Genomic DNA, 19,332 nt, shown 5'->3' with positions numbered 1-19,332 from the left:
GGGTTTGTCAAGTCTTGGGTATCGCGCTTTGACAATTGACGGATGGCGTTTGATTAGGTGAAAACCAATAAGAATTCGGATTTTTCATGAAATGCCCCTGAGGTTTGCGTTAATGCACCAAATACCCCTAAACTTTCCAGAATGCACCAAATACCCTTGAGGTTTTAAAAAATAACACAAAGTACCCTTAATGAGCATTTTCCGTCAATTCATTTAAGTCTCCGTTAACATTAAATTTTTAAAATTTTTCTGTTTTTCTTTCTCTTTTCTCTTTCATGTTCCTTTGTTCTTTCTCCTTCTCTTTCCCAAAATCTCAGGGAGTCTGCAAATCAAATTTTTTTTCCTTATTTTTTTTTTCTTTTTTTTTTTTTCTTTTCCTTTATTCTGCTTCCTTCCCCTTCTTTCCATGGATCCTTAAATTCGAACAAAAAATTAAAAAAAAATGGGTTTTCTCTCTCCTCCTCCATGGTTGCGAATTAAGGGTTTTTTGGTTGCGAATTTTCTGCTAATTATGAGTGTTTTTTTTTGTTGTGAATCATCTGCAAATTAAGGGGTGTTTCTCTTCGATTTTTGTAGATAATATTTCTCAATTTTGGGTGATTTTTTGGGTCGATATTTTGGGTTGATTTTTTGGGTTTGGAAGAAAATAAGAGGAAGAGTTCATTGTGAGCAGCCATGGTAGTCTCCCCCAATCACATTGCAGGCTCCACCACCGTCGTCGCACGTGTAGGTTGGAGATGGGGTATGTTTTGTTGAAGATTTCGTGAATAATTTTTCCGGGTGCTTATATATAATGGCTGATTTTGTTTGGTTTTGATGGTTGGGTTTTGTGATGATGATGGCGATGGTGAAGAACAGGAGAGAGAAATTGGGCGAGAGTGAGAAAGAAAAAGGGGCGGGTTTTGCGAATTGGAGGAGAGACGGTTAATTAGGGATAGGATGGTGATGGTCATTGCTTCCATGGTGGTTTGAGATGAGAAAGAAGATGATGATGATGAAGATGTTGTATCAAAATTACAAAGGTGAAGATGAAGACAAATGAAGAAGCAAGCAAGCAGAATAGCAGATTCACATTTTGGGGTCAATTTTTTTTGTTTTTTTTAATAGCTAATTAGATTATTTTAGGGGATTAATTTTTTTAGATAATAGTTAATTAGTTTTTTAGGGGTTTAATTATTTTAATTAAGTATTAATATTAGGATTAGTAGAGAAAATGGTGAGTAAGGGCAAACAAGTAAATTTATACTAACGGGGACTTAACGGAATTGACGGAAAATGCTCATTAAGGGCATTTTGTGTTATTTTTTAAAACCTCAAGGGTATTTGGTGCATTCTGGAAAATTTAGGGGTATTTGGTGCATTAAGGCAAATCTCAGGGGCATTTCATGAAAAATCCGATAAGAATTTGACACATGTGCGGTTGTTATTATGAAATTGGGTTTTGATGATACGTACGGGCAAAGTACCTTTAATGAGTACAGTGCAGTACGGTATGCACTAGGGTAGTAGGCAGGTGTAATGTTCGCCCAATTGCCAAAAGAAACATTGTTTACGCTAATGCGGATTTATAGACAAATGGACTCATTTTACAAAAAGGTTAAAGGGTTGAAGGAAAGATAAAAATTTAGACTTCTTGCCACGTTACTTGCATTACTTGGAATCTTGGATTATGAATTTATGATCGTAACTTATTCTGATTTTGTCGGTTGTGGTCCAAATGTTTTTACGTTAGTGGTTATTTTGTTTTTCCTTGTATATGAGATCTCATCTAATCTGAATTTCTCTTTATATCGTTAAGTCATGCACTACATCCGTTTCAGAAAGTTTTTTACGCTTTGAAAAATGTGTCCAAAGTATAAAAACTTTGACCGTAAATTCTCACCATTATATACATCAAAAAGTTACATGTAAGATCTTGTTAGATTGATCTCGGGATGTATTTTCAAAATATCAAAATTTTATAATTTTTTCACATTAGTAGTTAAATATTGCATTGGAGTCCGTACAAATAGTAACTGTAAAGATCTAAAACGAAGGTAGTATAATTTAACAAAAATTTGTATGAAGTATAGGAATAAGGTAAAGAGAATATAACGTATATATTCCGAGAAAATGTTAGTGGTTGTGTTGGTTGAACACCGAGGATACAAAACGTAACCCAAATTTTTGGCTGCATACCTATGCATGCAATTCTGCATGCATATGAGCTACAAATATTCCGTTTTAGCAGTTTTGTGTGATTTCTCCTTTCTTTTTTTAGTCCATTATTCAGTGTCCTCCTTTTTTTTTATTTTTTTATTTTTTGAAATTTTTATTTTTAAAAACTTTTTTATCACATTTGTTTTCCTAAAAAAAAGATATGAACATTTGAGTAAGATACAAGAAGCACACATAAAAAACACACAAATGAACATTTAAAGTAATTTAATGAACATTCATGTTTAAAAAATGAACATTTCATTTATTTACTTCTACTTCCTATTTTCTCTTTCTATATGCTTCTAATTTTTCTGCTTCCTTCCTTTCGGCTTCACTTTTTATGTACATCGGTCTCTTTTCTCTTTCTATTTGCGACCTTATTTCCAGATTCTTTTCTTGTTGCTTCTGCCTTCAATTCTTCTTCAATTCTTACAACATCTCTTCATACCATATCTTCCATTTCTAAATCAACTTTTTTTCTTTTATTGCCGCATTCTTATCAACATTTACCTTCCTGCAAGAAAATCATAATGTTTTTAGTTGAACATTATTCTGTTTAAGGTGAATATAAGACTTGAGAAACTGAACATCACACAAAAGTGTTTTTTATTTATGGACATATCATAGTTTTATAAGTTGAATTTAGTTGAACATGATTCTTTATAAATTGAACATGAGACTTGAGAAACTGAACATCACACAAAAATGTTCTTATTTGTGAACTATCATCTTCTATAAGTTGAACATGATGAATTATAAACTAAACATGACAATTTTTAGACAACGCCACTTTTGATATTTTAGTAAAGAATAATGAACATCTGCTTATAAAATCTGAACATTATTAAAGAATAATGAGCACCTACTTAAAAAATGCTTTTGAAAATATCATACTAGTTTTATAGGTTAAATTTAGTTGTACATAATTCTTTATAAGTTGAACATGAGACTTAAGAAACTGAACATCACACAAAATTATTAAACATATATTAATTTTATAAGTTAAATTTAGTTGAACATGATTTTATATAAGTTGAACATAAGACTTTAGAAACTGAACATCACACAAAGGTATTGAACATATATTAGTTTTATAAGTTAAATTTTGTTGAACATGATTTTGTGTAAGTTGAACATAAGACTTGAGAAACCGATCATCACAGAAAAGTATTGAACATATATTAGTTTAATAAGTTAAATTTAGTTGAACGTGCTTTTGTTTAAGTTGAACATAAGACTTGAGAAACTGAATATCGCACAAAAGTATTGAACATATTATAGTTTTATAAGTTGAACGTGATTCTTTATAGGTTGAACAAGAGAGTTGAAAAACTGAACATCACTCAAAATCAAGACTAACAAAGTAGCAAATTAATCATTTCTAAAAGAAGAAAATATTTGTTCAGCGATATTATCAGCGTAAATAGATGAAGCTAATACTAATTACTATGATTAATGAAATTAATACATATCACAACCAAAAGTTAAGCAATGCAACTTGAGTTAACATTTCACAATTACACAAATTACATAATACGATAGATGTTTTTGGTGCCAAACATAATTGATAGATAATCACATCATATATTGTTCAAAAGATAAAAATAATTAACATCACACAAAAGTGTTAAATTTAGTTGAACATGATTTTGTGTAAATTGAACATGATTCTTTATAAGTTGAACACGAGAGTTGAGAAACTGAACATCACACAAAAGTATTGAACATATTTTGCCTAAAATTGAACAAGATTCTTTATAAGTTGAACACGAGAGTTCAAAAATTGAACATCACACAAAAATGTTATTAGTTGTGAACATCACTTTTATAAGTTGAAATTAGTTGAACATGATTCTTTATAAGTTGAACACGAGAGTTGAGAAACTGAACATCACACAAAAATATTGAACATATATTAATTTTACAATTTAAATTTATTTGAACATGATTTTGTGTAAAATTGAACATAATTCTTTATAAGTTGAACAAGAGAGTTGAAAAACTAAACATCGCACAAAAATCTTATTATTTGTGAACTATCATACATAACAACAATCCTAACCACAATACCACCAACAACAACAATATCAAAATTAACAAATGTTGTTCATTCTAATCACACTTATAATTCTTTATCAAATAATCTGTCACCAAATCATAATCAATAATGAATAAATTGCAATTTCTCTATCAAATTAAAATTCATAAAATTGACACTTAAATCAGAAAACTATTTGCAATTTGACTTTATTAATTGACGAAATAAGTGAACTATTCGCACACAAAATTGAATACATGAACATGAAAATTCTCAATCAAATTCACACAAAATCTAGGGTTAACAACTAATTACTTTCAAAAAAATTCGTCCGAAATTAGTAAATTCAAATTTAGTAAGTTATACAAACGAAGGAGATAGAACTTACCAGATTAAGAGAAGGAAGGATTCACGGTTCTTAGTTGAGCATGAGTCAGACAATGCCGAGAGAGACTTCGATGTCGGCGGTGAAAGAGAAACTTCCAGAGAGCGGAGCATCGATGTTCGGCGGTGGAGAATGTCGACCGCCATGGCACAAGATCAGAGAGGCAACGTCGCAGGGGAGGAGAAGGCTTCAGCGACAATATCTATGGCGCAGTGTCGCGTGGATCTAACACGATTGAGTAGCTGCGCGCGGTTGAGGAAGTGGCGGTTGTTAGATCGAAGGGAGGCGGCGGTGAAAGGCGGAGGGAAGGAGGTCGGATTGTTTGGGAGGAGAGAGAAAGAGTGACTTCAATGGAGGAAAGAGAGTTTGAGGTTTTGATGAGAGAGAAAATGGTGAGAGGTTTTGATGAGAGAGAAAATGGTGAGAGGTTAGAGGAGAGAGAAGAATGGTGAGAGAATAGCTGCGTGCTTTTGTTATCGATGAAACCCAACCGTTTAATCGCGTATGCATGTACAGATAGGTGCATAGCTATCTATATATTAATAATTACAAAACGTAATGATAAATGGATTTAGAGATCAATCGAATTGATACTATAAAATCAATTCGAATAGAACACGTCCACATTTGACATTGATGTTGTGATGTGCTTTGCCGGCAGCCTCGAGGATACTATATTGTTGTTAGTTGTTTCATACTCTCTCCGTGTTAGAATCCAACCTTCATTTACTTGTATTTTGCTTATCTAGTGCTTTTTAGGACCTTTTTAATAGTTTTCTCGGCTCTAGATAGAATTATTATGTTACTGTCAATCCAGTGTTCACTCCAGTGTTCACTGGTAGTTTGTAGCTAATTCAAAATAAATCTCTATGAGGGATATGAATAAATGAATTCCTACTTCTCACCAATTGTTGCCATCGCTTTATTGCTTGTGTTTTGTTGTAGGCCTTTATAGATATTGTGTCATCACTTGCTCTAAAGCATCCCAAATCTTTCAAAGTCCCACAAACAGATAAATTCTCGTCGCCGGTCCCGTTTGTGCCTGCTGTGCGCACACAAGCGCCCCGGTCGACCCTCGTCCCTCGCTCTTGTCGCCAATAGGCAAGAGCGGCGCCCTTTCAGGATCAGACGATCACTCATGCCCCTACGAGTCACAAGACACTCATTCTGCACAATGCTCGCATCCTTGCCGCCAATAGACAAGGTTGTGCCGCACGGTTCCGGTGTCAAAACATTCGGACCGTGACACTCCGTCTCTCATTGAGTTATTGTTTCACCCTTGTATCAAAAATATTTTGTTAATATATAGTATGGTTAAGTGAAAAATGAAAAAGATATAAGTAGTGGGATCAAATGTATGTTTAATTTGAGAGAATTATTTATGGACGGACCAATATAACAAATGGTGCAACTAAAAAGAGATGTAGTAAGTATGAACATGGATCGTACGTCAGGATTAGAGTGTGACGTAGTTTCAAAGGCACCATATAATGCGCAGAACTATAAGGTTCCTACTTCCTACCATAGGATGTTGGTTGGGCCTGGGTCTCAATCATCTTTCTTGTCTGTGGAAAACTCCAATGATCAAATTGCTAGTTTTGTACGGAGTACTCCGTATGTCTTACACGTCTGTTATTCTTGATGCAAGGAACAATGTATTTTGTAGGGTACAAAACTAAGAGGATATGAGCAACTAGAAACGTTATCTGAACAAGTAGACCCCGTAAAATTAGTTCGATTACTCGCCCAAACTATGTACTGATTACTCCCTTCGTCCCGGAATATTCGACCCGGTTTGACCGGCACAGAGTTTAAGGGACTTGAATTGACTTATTTAATTTAATAGGTAGTAGTTAATAGTGGGGTATTATTTTAATGTAGTTAGTGGGAGGTGGGTTAAGAGGTGGGGTTGGGAGAGAGTAGGGGTTGAATTTTTAATTATTTTTTGTATGGAGTAGGGGGTAGGTGGGTTAATAGGGGTGGAGTGAGAAATAATATAATATTGTTAGAATATTTCCATTTTTAGAAACAGGTCAAGTATTAAGGGATGGCCCGATAAGAAAAACATGTCAAGTATTAAGGGACGGCCCGATAAGAAAAACAGGTCAAGAATTCCGGGACGGAGGGAATATATGACATTGACTCTAACCGAACCAAAAAAATAATGAGTGACAGCGTTGTACGGGACTATCCGCAGCACAGTACGACACACTTCGCCCAAGAGCGTCCAAAATGCCTACCCAAATATATTAAGGCACAGACGGCCTAATGACTATTTTAAGGCTCATCCCGTCTTACAACTATATTAAGTAGGTAAAATCACATTAGCCTAAGAGCAGAGGTCATAATCTTACGAATTATAAGGTCGCCCCGCCTACATATATGGACCCTTACTTATTGCCAAATGTACATGACCACACAATAATATTGGCGTGCATTTATAAGGACAATCAGTTGATCAAGCATCAAAGAGGAGATCCTCGAATTACCATTGTCACGTGGCTAGTTGATCTTTTTAATTAATATATAGACATACAATCGACAAATAAAACAGAGAAGATCGCCGCCCAGACCACATTTCTAAATTCTCAATCGGAACAAGCCCATTTTATATACGTATGTACAATAAACACGTACACACCCTCTTATGATCGAATTCAATAATATGGCTCGAACTTCTATTTGAGTCTACCAAATCCAGAATGCCGTAGTCATCACATTACGTTGAAAGGTCTACTACCCACACCACACATTTGAATGACATGTAATCTCCATTATTGGATCTTCTGCTTCATAAGCAAATCTTATAAAATTATTAAGGAATCAATTTGCATTCAATAATTAAAAAATAAAATAAGAATCACTTAAAAGCAACAATTATTCTTCTTTACTAATAAAAATTCCACCAAAAAACACCCTTCTCATATTAGTTGCCTACCGTCATTAGAAATGATTCATATTTTATTTTATTGATTGGTGTACGTATGACTACAAAATTCCAACAATCGATCATTTGCTTGGTTGTCATTTTAGATTATTGTACGAACAATAAAATTATTGATTTTATACTCCGTAATCTATAGGGAAGAAAAACAAGTTGCAAAAGTCATGATATTTGAGTTAGAGATTACACATTTACACTACTACTGAAAGGGCATACAAACGAAACGACATGGCTTTACGTTTCATGCCTCCAAAAACCAAACGCTTATTATAATAATATAAAAACTTATACATGACGGTATTATGTATAATAATAACTTCTTGCCAAATAGTTATACTTTTCAGATAAATAGTCGCACATTGTGATTAATAGTTGTTAGAAAGTAAGTGTTAGTATTGCGTTCCACGTCTGAATATGAAGTAAACGAGCTTATATTTATAACTTTAGTGGCTACTCCTCCTATTGCAGATTGGTTTTAGGATGAAACCTCACTTAAACTCTGCTAGTAAAAGGAGGTGACATGTTTACATAATATAACTATGTAAGTAGCAGAAGTTATTAACAGTGGCAAAACCAGCAAGCAGGGCCGGCTAAAGGGAGGTCCAGGCGGACCTCCAGCACCGGGCCACAAAATTTTGGGGCCCCAAAAAGAAATTATGTTGGTTAAACCCCCCAAGAAAAAATATTATATATTTAACAGCTGCTTTGTTATGCATTAATTAATATTTGTCCCTGTTGGTAAGGAATTAGAAGTGTAGTAGCCAAAACCAGGGTTTGATCCTTTTCATGCCCCCTTTTTTTATTTGCTTTTTTCATGTCCATCAAACCTTTACATCAATTTTCTCAAACCATCACACATAAAACGTTATACCATATTATTAATTTGACTTTATATTTTGTATAAATAAAACAATATTAATATAATAATTATGTGTTTTACATTAAATCATTGCCGGTAAAAATTTATAGGGGCCCAATATCTGTATAACTGTATTTTCACCTCTAAATTGCCAGAGACGACCCTGCCAGCAAGTAGTAAATGGGATCACGGGGCGACTCCTCTTGGCTAAAAAATAACTTCCAGTTAAATATTCATTAATTTTTAAACAATGATTCCGCTATATGCCTACATATAGTTTAATAATTTATGGGTAAGGTGACGTTTATTGAAAAAAATGGAGTTTCCATTGATAGTTTGATCATGGATTCATGGTGGACCCGTTTTGGTTTTACGTAGAGAAAGTAGTCTAAGCTATATCTTTAGCCCAATAATCAGAGCAAGCAGGCCCAATACATAAGTGTACCACCATCATCAGATAAGGGAACCCACTCATCAATTTAGTAAAGCCCATAATGAAAAGGCATGGCAAGAACTAGAAGTAAAGGTATGTCAACTCCTTAACATAAGTCATTTTCCCGTTTTCCTTAGTAATTTAAGAAAGCAAGAAACATGGCTGCAAAGCTGCAACTTGTGGAGGAAGTACAAATACATATCAGATATGTATGGGGAAATACATATCAGAACAAAAGACAAAATAGGAAAAAGGAAAAAAAAAATTAAATGGTACTTTTTTAAACACAAATGATACTTTTTTTTTTACAGAATGGTACCTTTTTTTACAGAAAGGTACTTTTTTTACATGAATGGTACTTCCTTTTTTGTCTTTTAGCTATTTGTCTTTTAGTTGATATGTGTATTTCCACGAGTAAACTGTACTGAAGGTCCCTAAACTTTGCCAAAAGGAGCAGTTAAGTCCCTCAAGTTTCAAAAGGAGCATTTAGGTCCCTCAAAATGGATGGAAAACGCTGCTTTTTGTTTTCCGTCACTAACGGCCGTTAAAATGAATATAATAATATAAAAAATTATTAAAATAAAAGGAGAATTAATATACACGTAGATTAATGATTGAAAACAGATGATTTTGATGAAAATAAGCCTTTTTCAATTACTTAGCCTTTTCAACTTACTTTTTCAATGTGTACACGTGGAAACCTTCCAAATTCCCTCGTATTTTCTGGTTCCTTCCTAATAATGTTTTAGCGGTAATTTTTTTACTGTTCCCAACCCTATTTCCCCCCTTTTCACTTCCTATTTATATGGTCCCCCCCCCCCCCCCCCATTTTCACTCTCAATTGTCTTTTTGCCATTTACTCACTCAAACACTTAAGAGAATTTGAAGTTATTGCTCTGAGTTTTCTGCATCAATGGGTTCTTGCGTATCCAACAAGAGGACTGCTGATAAGTGGGAATGTCGCACCCCCAAGAGAACAAGAATTTCCAGATGGGACGAAGGTATTTTCATTCAATTTGTCGGTTTTTTCAATAAATGTTTGCAGTTGAGCCATGATAAATTAGGGCTTTTTTGTTAAGTAACTTTTTCCCAAAATTGGTGCATGCATTATCTTGATTGTGGTGTTTTATATGTTAATTTAAACAATCGTGGGCTGATTTCGCATAATTTATCAATTGAAGTTGGAATTAGGGTTTCGTCCGTTTTTACTTTCCAATATTTAATTCGAATTGATGCTTGCATGTTCTTGAAAATGGTGTTTAATATGTTAAATTATACAATTGTTGCCTAATTTGGAATTAATTTAAACTAGATTTTGTAGTAATTAGGGTTTCACTTACTGTTTTTGATTCACTTAAATAAAAAACAAAGTTTGATTAATTCGAATTGATGCTTGCATGTTCTTGAAAATGGTGTTTAATATGTTAAATTATACAATTGTTGCCTAATTTGGAATTAATTTAAACTAGATTTTGTAGTAATTAGGGTTTCACTTACTGTTTTTGATTCACTTAAATAAAAAACAGAGTTTGATTAATTCGAATTGATGCTTGCATGTTCTTGAAAATGGTGTTTATTTAAACTATTGTTTAATTTGGAAGTATTTTAATCTAGATTCCGTATAATAATTAGGGTTTACTTACTGTTTTATTGACTTTGGCCGTTACTTTGACTTTAGGAGACCTTGCTTTAAGGGAGGCACACCCCCTTTGTCATCATCAAGACATCCTCATCACCCAGATCTTCACCAAGCTGGACTGGGAGGGTCAGGCTGCTGTGCAGATGGTGTGCAAGCAGTGGCGTAGGTGGGCCAAGTTGCGGTACCGCCTCCCATACCACTACCCTCAAGGATGCTACCGCGCGTGGCTGCGGGAGTGGGTGATCATGGACATCATTGACAATGATGGCCGTGACTTCCACGCCTGGATGGACAAGGACATGACCGTCTACTTTGACGGCTTCCCCCTCCTTTTCAAGGAGGAGGAGTAGCTGGTGGTGGAGGCCATGCAGGGGTGGTGGTGGCGCTGGTGGTGGCCCCTCTTTTGTCAAGCTTATGATGATCCAGCTTGTTTATAGCTTTTTTTATTTTTAATTTTCAAGGACAATTACATTACTAATGTCATTGCAATTAGGTTTTTGTGAATGTGACAAATGTTGGTTTTTGGTATTTGTCACTGCTATGACAGTAGTTTATATCTAACCGTAGGCTTCTCCCTCAATAGTGGATTGAGGTTTGAAATGTTAGGGTTGAAGCCTACCCTTTTGTAAATGAATTCTGATCATGATGGATGGATGAATGAATGAATGCAATTTAACCTTTTGTTATCTCTTGTGTTGTTATTCAAGATTTGGTTTGGTTTGATTTCTTAAAGTTTTGTTTTTTTAATTGATATTGTTTAACTTTGATCAGATGATGTTGATGATTTGACTTTGAACCCTTGCATATATGTGCATCATGGTGGTGAATGGGTTGTGCAAGGTGATATGGTTTATAGTGGGGGGAGGGTGGATGTCTTTGATTACATCCATGAGAATGCAGATGGCAAATATGTTAAGGAATTAGTCGATAGTTTAGGTTATAATGATATAGAGAAAGTACATTTCTGGGACCCTAGGAAAGAATTCAAGAATGGGGTTAGGTTTTTAGGTTTTGATAGTAGTACTTGTGACCCTTTCTTAGCTTTACTCTTTGAATACAAAAGCATTCATATATACATTGAACATAAAATCAAACCCACCTACAACTTTAACCTAAACAGGAGTGGAGGAGGGGGAGGAGGGAGAGGTGGCTTCCTTGAGTTGTTGAATACTGATGTGGTTGACTTAAATTCTGATTATGTGGAACCACCTTTTACAGTACTCCCACCCAAACAAACTGAACCTCAACCTGAACCTCAAATTCAACCTCAAAATGTACCTCAACCTGAAATTGATTATGATTCAGAGGGTACAGATGAGGATGATGATGAGTTAGCCACTGCTAGGTCTAAGATATCTGATGATATGAGAAGGGAAAAGACTTATTTTGAGGAGTTAGTAATGCTGAAAAAACTAGCAGAAAGTAAAGTAGAAGGTGGTCTGAATTTGGGGGATGACTTTGATGGATAAAGTGACTTAGACAGCCCTAGTGAGTCAGAAGATGAGGATGATGTTGGTTACTTAGTTGCACCACAACACCATAAGAGGGGGAGAGGGAAACAGAAGCAAAACAACACTGAAACTGAAGAGAGGGAAACCACTTTTTATGTTGGGCAACAGTTTGAGAATCCAAAGACATTTAGGAAAGCAATCATAGATTATTCAATTGATAAAGGAAGAAACATTCCATTTTCTAAAAATGATTCCACTAGGATTTGTGCAGAGTGTGAGCACAAAGATAAAGGTTTTAAATGGAGAATTTGGGCTTCATGGGAGAGAGGAAGAAGGTCATTTACAGTGAAAACATTTGTCAGTGAGCACACTTGTGGTAGGACACCTATCATTAAGAAGATGACTTCACATTGGATTGCAGAACACTATCAGAATCTGTTTAAGGTTAACCCTTACATGAGAGTGCAAGATAGAAAAGGGTATAAGGGTGAGCAAAGACAAGGCTGCCAGGGCTAGGAGAAGGGGTCAAGCACTCATTGTTGGTGAATACAAAGAGCAGTATGCATTACTCCCAAGGTATGCAGCTGAGATACTAAGAAGCAATCCAGGGAACACAGTGAAGTTGAAGTTGGATGCAAATGTGTTTGACAGACTATATTTGTGTTTTGAGGCACTTAGGAAAGAGTTCTTGGCAGGATGCAGACCTTTCATATCACTTGATGGATGTTTCTTAAAGGGACCATTTGGGGGTCAATTGTTAGTAGCAGTAGGGAGGGATAGAAACAATCAAATGTTCCCTTTGGCTTGGGCTGTTTGTGAGGTTGAGAGCACTGACACATGGAGTTGGTTTCTAGAACTTCTAGCTACTGATTTAGGCACTAGTGAAGGAGCAGGGTACACATTCATGTCTGACCAACAAAAGGGTTTACTTGCTGCTGTGTCAAATGTGTTTCCACAAGCTGAAAGTAGGGTGTGTGCAAGGCATGTGTACTGTAACTTTAGGGGAGTGTTTGGAGGTGGTTTAGAGTACAGAAAATAATTCTGGACTATTGCAAAAAGCAACACAGTAAATCACTTCAATGAAAACATTGAAGTAACGAGGGGTATTTCACATGAAGTTGCTGAAGACCTACTGAAAAGGAACTACAAGAAATGGTGTAGGGCATTCTACACTCCATTATCTTGTTGTGACAGTGTAAACAACAACATGAGTGAGGTGTTTAATGCATACATCTTGAGTGCAAGGCACAAGCCTATTATTACCATGTTGGAAGATATCAGAGAGGGTTTGATGGAAAGACTGCATAAGAAAAGAGATTTCATTGGGAAAAAGGAGATAATGTTGTGTCTTAGGATCCAAATTCAGTTAGAGAAACACAAAATTTGGGCTAGGGGTTGGAATGCATACTGGGATGGTGGGTTTTGCTATGGAGTAAGAGAAGGTGCAACACAGGTTAAGTATGTGGTGGATCTGAACCAACATACTTGCAGTTGCAATGCATGGCAGGTGAGTGGGATTCCATGCAAACATGCAATTGTTGCTATATGGAATAAAGTAGACCACCCAGAACAATATGTCAATGCATATTTCTGCAAACAGGCCTACATGAAGGCATATGAATTTTTGTTAAAGCCTTTAAATGGTCCTCAAGAGTGGCCTACTTCTGATAGCATTGTTGTGGCTCCAAAGGTGAAAAAGGTCAATGGAAGACCTAAAACAAAGAGGAGATATGGTGTTGGAGAGGTAACTGCATCTGGTAAGCTGAAGAGAACAGGTTGTTCTATGAAATGCAGCTTATGTGGTGTGATAGGCCACAACAAAAGGGGTTGCAAGAATGCCCCTAAGCAACAACAACATAGCAACAATCATGCTACTGCAGAGCAGACCACACCACAACAACAACACCCAAGAACTAGTTCAGCTATACCAATGCACAATAGGGGTGTGGGTATTTATACCTACCCAAATGGGTATCAAAGAATAGCTACTGTAAGTCATTCAATAGACTCAAATTCTTTCTTACATGTTACTTTACTGTACTGAAGCCAACTTGTTCCTAATTTGTTTTAATTAATGCAGCCTATATCACAACATTTCCCCACACCACAGAGGCAAAGACCTCTTGCAGCTTTCTATTCTGATCATGGGGGTGAGCAAACCATCTACTCCTTCCATGCACATGACTTCCCATTGTCACAGACTCAACCAAGTCAAGGACACACAATATCAAGCCAAGCATTGCAGGATCTTGCAATGGCTAGAAGATTAGAAAAAAGACCATGAGGTTAGATTTTATTGAATTTAAAGTCTTCATTACATTTCATTAGTGCAGATCATTACATTTTACCTACCCACTTAACCCACTTAACTTAAAACAAACCAGATAAAAAAAAACAGAACCACTAGGATTACAACCCACACTTCACATTTCACACTAATAGGTCTTCTCATCTTGCTCATCACATAGTCTGCCTCCCTCTTCCTTGCATAATTGTTAGCTTCACTAAGTTTTGTCCTAAAACTATCAACTTCAGCAGCAAGGCTTTGTTTATCTTGCATTAACCCTAGTATGACAATTGTTTGCCAAGTTGTTGGTTCTTGTTCATCAATCCATCTAAAAAAGATGCAACCCCTTCTATTTGTTTCAACATCATAATCTGGACAAGCAATGAACCTCCTTCCAGGATTTTCTTTTGTCCATGCCTTTTGAATGGATACTGTGAATCCACAGTAGCACCTCTTAGGGTGTTCATTATCACCATTGTTGAACAAAGAGATAGCCCTGTTCATCATTCTGCAAATAAATTACGTTTTAATAATTATTTCCTAAATATGTTTAATTATTGTTAAAATAAGCTAACTTAAGATTTTAAAAAAAATGGCAGAAAAATACCTTTTTGTTGAGAAGAGTCAGCTATGGTGGAGCAACAGAGAAAAAACACAGAGCAGAAGATGGAGAAGAAAGAATTTTGTTTTTTAAGTGTTTTATTGTTGTTTTGTTGTGCATGGAATGTTAAATACTCTGTTTTTTGAGAGCCTCAACGGCTATATTTTTGTAAAAAGCTAACTGAAATGAATTTCCCTTTCTTTAATTATTGGTAAATGGTAAATGTAACTGTTTTTTTGTCGTTTATTGCCTTTTATTTAGTTTCCTTTTAATTTAATTGAATTTTAACGGCCGTTAGTGACGGAAAACAAAAAGCAGTGTTTTCCATCCATTTTGAGGGACCTAAATGCTCCTTTTGAAACTTGAGGGACCTAACTGCTCCTTTTGGCAAAGTTTAGAGACCTCCAGACCTATTTACTCGTATTTCCACACATATCAAATATGCGAAAAAACGAACCCACAACTTGTGGGATGCACAGATAGCTGACTCTGACCATTCCAACAATTTATTTATTAGTCTCCCTACAAGGCACCTCCATTCAATTCTATAAAAGGAAAAGATTAATATACGGAGTATAAATAATGTTAGATTAACTTTAATGCCAAGTTAATTGTCAAATTAGTTTGTCATGTCGTTTAAGATTTTAACCTAATTAACTCTCCAATTAGTTTGTATTTCAATGGTAAGCTAACTCTAAACTAGCTAGCTTATATTTAACTTGGTTCACTTTTATTTTAATTTTTATTGTTACTTGATTCTTAGTGGACATTTTTTTCCCAAGCAATTTAGTTTACCTAAACTAATTTGCTTGACCAGACTATTTAACTAAAACGACTTCAATGGTTAAGATATTAGCTTGAAACTTTTGAAATTGCAAACTACTCCCTACCTACAATCATTGGAGTTGCTCTTACAAACAACATATAAGAGCAACTCAAATAACAAGCTAATTTAATACTAGTAATTAACTTGTCATGGCCCCTAAGATTATTAGCCAACTTACTTTATTATAACCCAATGATAAACAAATTTACCAGTTATTCCGTAGCTATTTAAGGGGCGTTCTGTTCACCTTAAAAAATAAGTTTCAGATCCAATAAGTTCAGAAAAGTTTCAATAAGTTCCAATATTAATTACTAGTCTTATATGCACGCGATGCGTGCGAGATAATATCATAACTTTAAATTATTTTATTGTAACTAATCACCAAATAATATGCCACAAAATTTGTTCACAAAGTTCATCTAAAGAAAAAATATAAATCATTCCTATTTTTTGGGTAAAATATACATCATTCCTATTACATTGTACAAAGCAGAGTAAGAAAGCACCAATAACATGTTGGTCCATTTGCAAGCACGCATCCTCCAAAGTCTTATCTGATGGAATTATCTCATTGAAGTAGTCTCATACTTGGAACTGTTCACATTAATGAAAATCCAAAATATGAGAAATCATACAATAGAAGAAAAACTTCTATGTTTAGAAAAGGCAAACAATCATATAAAGCAATCCACACCTTCTCTTGTGGCAGCCCTTTAAGTGCACACACTATCTCATAAAGCTCAAGTATAGAAGCCTGAACACAAATATAAACTCTTAAAATCAGAAGCAGCTAGTAGTTGCATCATAAAAACAAAAAGATAATAATATGTTTTAACCGGTTAATAGATCCACAGAAAAGCAGAACTTATCAGACTGCAAGCAAGCAAACTAACAAAGACATAAAGTTGCACGAAGCTGAAAAATAAAAACAGTCCATAGTTGTCCTCTATTCAAAGAAGTCCAAGATAACATCAAAATGAAAAATGGCAGTTTAAATTTATGAAACTGGAATTTAAGCAACATAGTCAAGTAATAACTTCCAATTGCCAAATTAAATACTCCATAAGGACTTCAAATAACTTAAATACTTAATACTTCCAATTGAAAGATCGTAAAATACCTTAAAGGAAAAATAAGTGAGTTTAAGCTTAACCCCAAGTATGGAGAATAATCCATCATGTGAGAATTGGTTAAAACCTGGATTGAACATTGGATTATTTCCCAGAATTCCCGAAAAGGCAAGCTATTTGTCCATTTTCCAGGATGAACCTAGATGAGTGTACTTGCGTTCGAGGTAAGATGTGACATTGTTGCACCAACCTCCTCCCTGATTAAGCAAAAGCAATACAGATTAACTATGTTGAATTGAAGGCTTTATTGCAACTGATAATGTTAATAAGACGAACCTCAATATGAACCAACCAATTATTAATCCCAGTTCCATTTCCTCTATGTAGATGGTATGCAGGAGGACTACCATCCAAACAAACTGCATAATGTGACACAAACATTAGATGTACAACCACAACAACAACAACTAAAACTGATAATTTGTTTTCAGAAGGACACCTATCAATATTAGAAACTTCATCCATTGTTGGGACATTCTGCACAAAAATTAAAATAGGATAATTCCCAGATTATAGGAATTGAAAGTTGTACTAATCCCTTCTAAAAGAATATAGGTATGGAGATATAACACAAAAGGCCAATTTTAGAATGTGATCTTTTCAATTAGCCACCTGCATTAGTCAATAGATTAATTGCCAGCAAATGAAGTCCAACGCTCTACCTTGACATTAATCTCAACCATCTGACCTACATAAACATCTAAGTCTTTTATTTCTCCCTCTTCTCACTAAGAGTGAAAAAGGTAAACTATGGTAACCAACTAACCATAGAAACAAATCCAACCATGAATCAAAAGCCACCAAACAGTTCGCGAATCAAAAACCACCAAACAACTGTCTGTTTTTGAGATATTTGCAGCAGCTTAATACAATTGGGTTATTTCTTAAATTTTCCAAACCTTAAGATAATGTATATTCTCCCTCTCTTCTTACTAAGAGTGAAGAAGGTAAATTATGGTAAAACCATAGAAACAGCTCTGACCGTAAGGTCCAAACCGGACACTATCCATGGTTCTCGTTCACTCCCCTCTATAATTCAGAAATGTAAACGAAAGAGTTATTTACAATGAAGACTGTGAGTCGCATTTGATTAAAAAAAAAAGGTAATACATGTCGATTCTATCACATTAAGACAGCAGTAGTACATAAGAAGCAGTTAATCTGTTCAGGACAACTAACCTCGACATGAAAACGATCGACATAGCAAAAGAAATCCATGCACCAACTTTAGTTGTAGCATCTGCAACTCCAACTACCTGGACATTAAAAAAATTCATCAATTACTTATGAAATCACTAACATGGATACCACTATTTGTAATTAGGTAAAAAAAAAACTAATAGGTATACACCAAGATGGAGAAGATCAAAATAATTGCTTATATCTAATAACAACAATGTATTCCAACACGCTACCTTTTCGACAATTTTCCATGCCACCCTACTTCTTTTCCTGGAGCAGTGTACCTCATGAATGTGCATGTTATTTTTTAAAATATCTGAACCTCAAAGGAGTGAAGTAATGGGAAAAAATATCAACTTTTACAGATACAAAAAATCAGTAATAAGAGCAAAAAAATTGATAGAAAAATTAGCAAATCCCAATTTATACCATTTGTACAAATCCCAATTTATATTGATGGGAAAATGAGCAAAATATGATCCATTTGGAAATCCCATAGGGGATCGACATCAAGGTCAACGCCAAGATCATCGTTGTTTCAGGCCCAATGGGTACTCTCTCCCGCAACTTCAAGCATCTCAACCTCGATTCTTGGTTTTGGACCAGGAATACCTCCGCTTCCATCCGTACTGCTACCTCTCACATTGAGAATCTTATTACTGGTGTTACCAGCGGTTACCGCTACAAAATGAGGATGGTGTACGCTCAATCAATACAAAAAATCAACTTTTACAAATGCAAAATTCCAATTGCAAATCTTGAAAAATACAGAATGACACTTAATTCATGAAATTTGTGAAAAATAATAACAAATTGGAAATAATTCATGAAATTTGTGAAAAATAATAACAAATTGCAAATTGCAAATAAACATACGGGCATATCAAATTAGACAGTTCCCCACAAAAAAAACTTTGAGTATTGAGCAATTAATTGTAATATGATTTCAAAAAATAAACAATTAAAATTGCAATTACATTATCACTCGATTTCTTCGCCAAATCTCAATCATCAATCAATGGAGCTGGAACAAATTAAACCCCCAAATCTTACAAATTTGAAATCGAAAGATTTAAGAAATAAGGGAAATTGAATGGTTTACCTAAGAGAGGATGTAGCGTGATCCTGAACTCGATTTCTTCCCCATATATAAATAATTTGCAAAGATTAGGTCTCGAAATTCTTAATTAGATCTCGATTTTTTTTTTGATTTTATGGATTTTTTCGAGCACGTTGATATTGCAGAAGATGAATAAGATCGAAGGAGAGAGAAGAAAACGGACGGGAGGGGAGGAGAGAGAAACGGACGGGAGGGAGGAGAAACGAACAGGAGGGAGGAGGGTTTGTGTTGCAGCTGA

At 35.0% G+C, this 19,332-nt stretch overlaps 1 long non-coding RNA gene across 2 annotated transcripts; it reads right to left on the bottom strand.

The window, feature by feature from the left end:
* Positions 1 to 16,012: 16,012 nt before the first annotated feature.
* Positions 16,013 to 19,332, bottom strand: LOC110799152 (uncharacterized). Of its 2 annotated transcripts, none has more exons than XR_002536327.2 (8): positions 19,077 to 19,332; positions 18,404 to 18,655; positions 18,208 to 18,296; positions 17,972 to 18,048; positions 17,069 to 17,151; positions 16,783 to 16,989; positions 16,357 to 16,416; positions 16,013 to 16,256 (listed from the first exon to the last, which is right to left on the bottom strand). It is a non-coding gene; the product is annotated as an uncharacterized lncRNA (long non-coding RNA). The 2 variants fall into 2 exon arrangements; XR_002536326.2 differs by having other exon boundaries at positions 18,208 to 18,290; positions 19,077 to 19,328.

This window comes from Spinacia oleracea, chromosome 3, assembly GCF_020520425.1.
Source record: "Spinacia oleracea cultivar Varoflay chromosome 3, BTI_SOV_V1, whole genome shotgun sequence".
NCBI classification, from domain to species: Eukaryota; Viridiplantae; Streptophyta; class Magnoliopsida; order Caryophyllales; family Amaranthaceae; genus Spinacia; species Spinacia oleracea.
The sequence above is the reverse complement of the archived record's forward strand: the minus strand, read 5'-3'. Positions and strand labels throughout refer to the sequence as shown.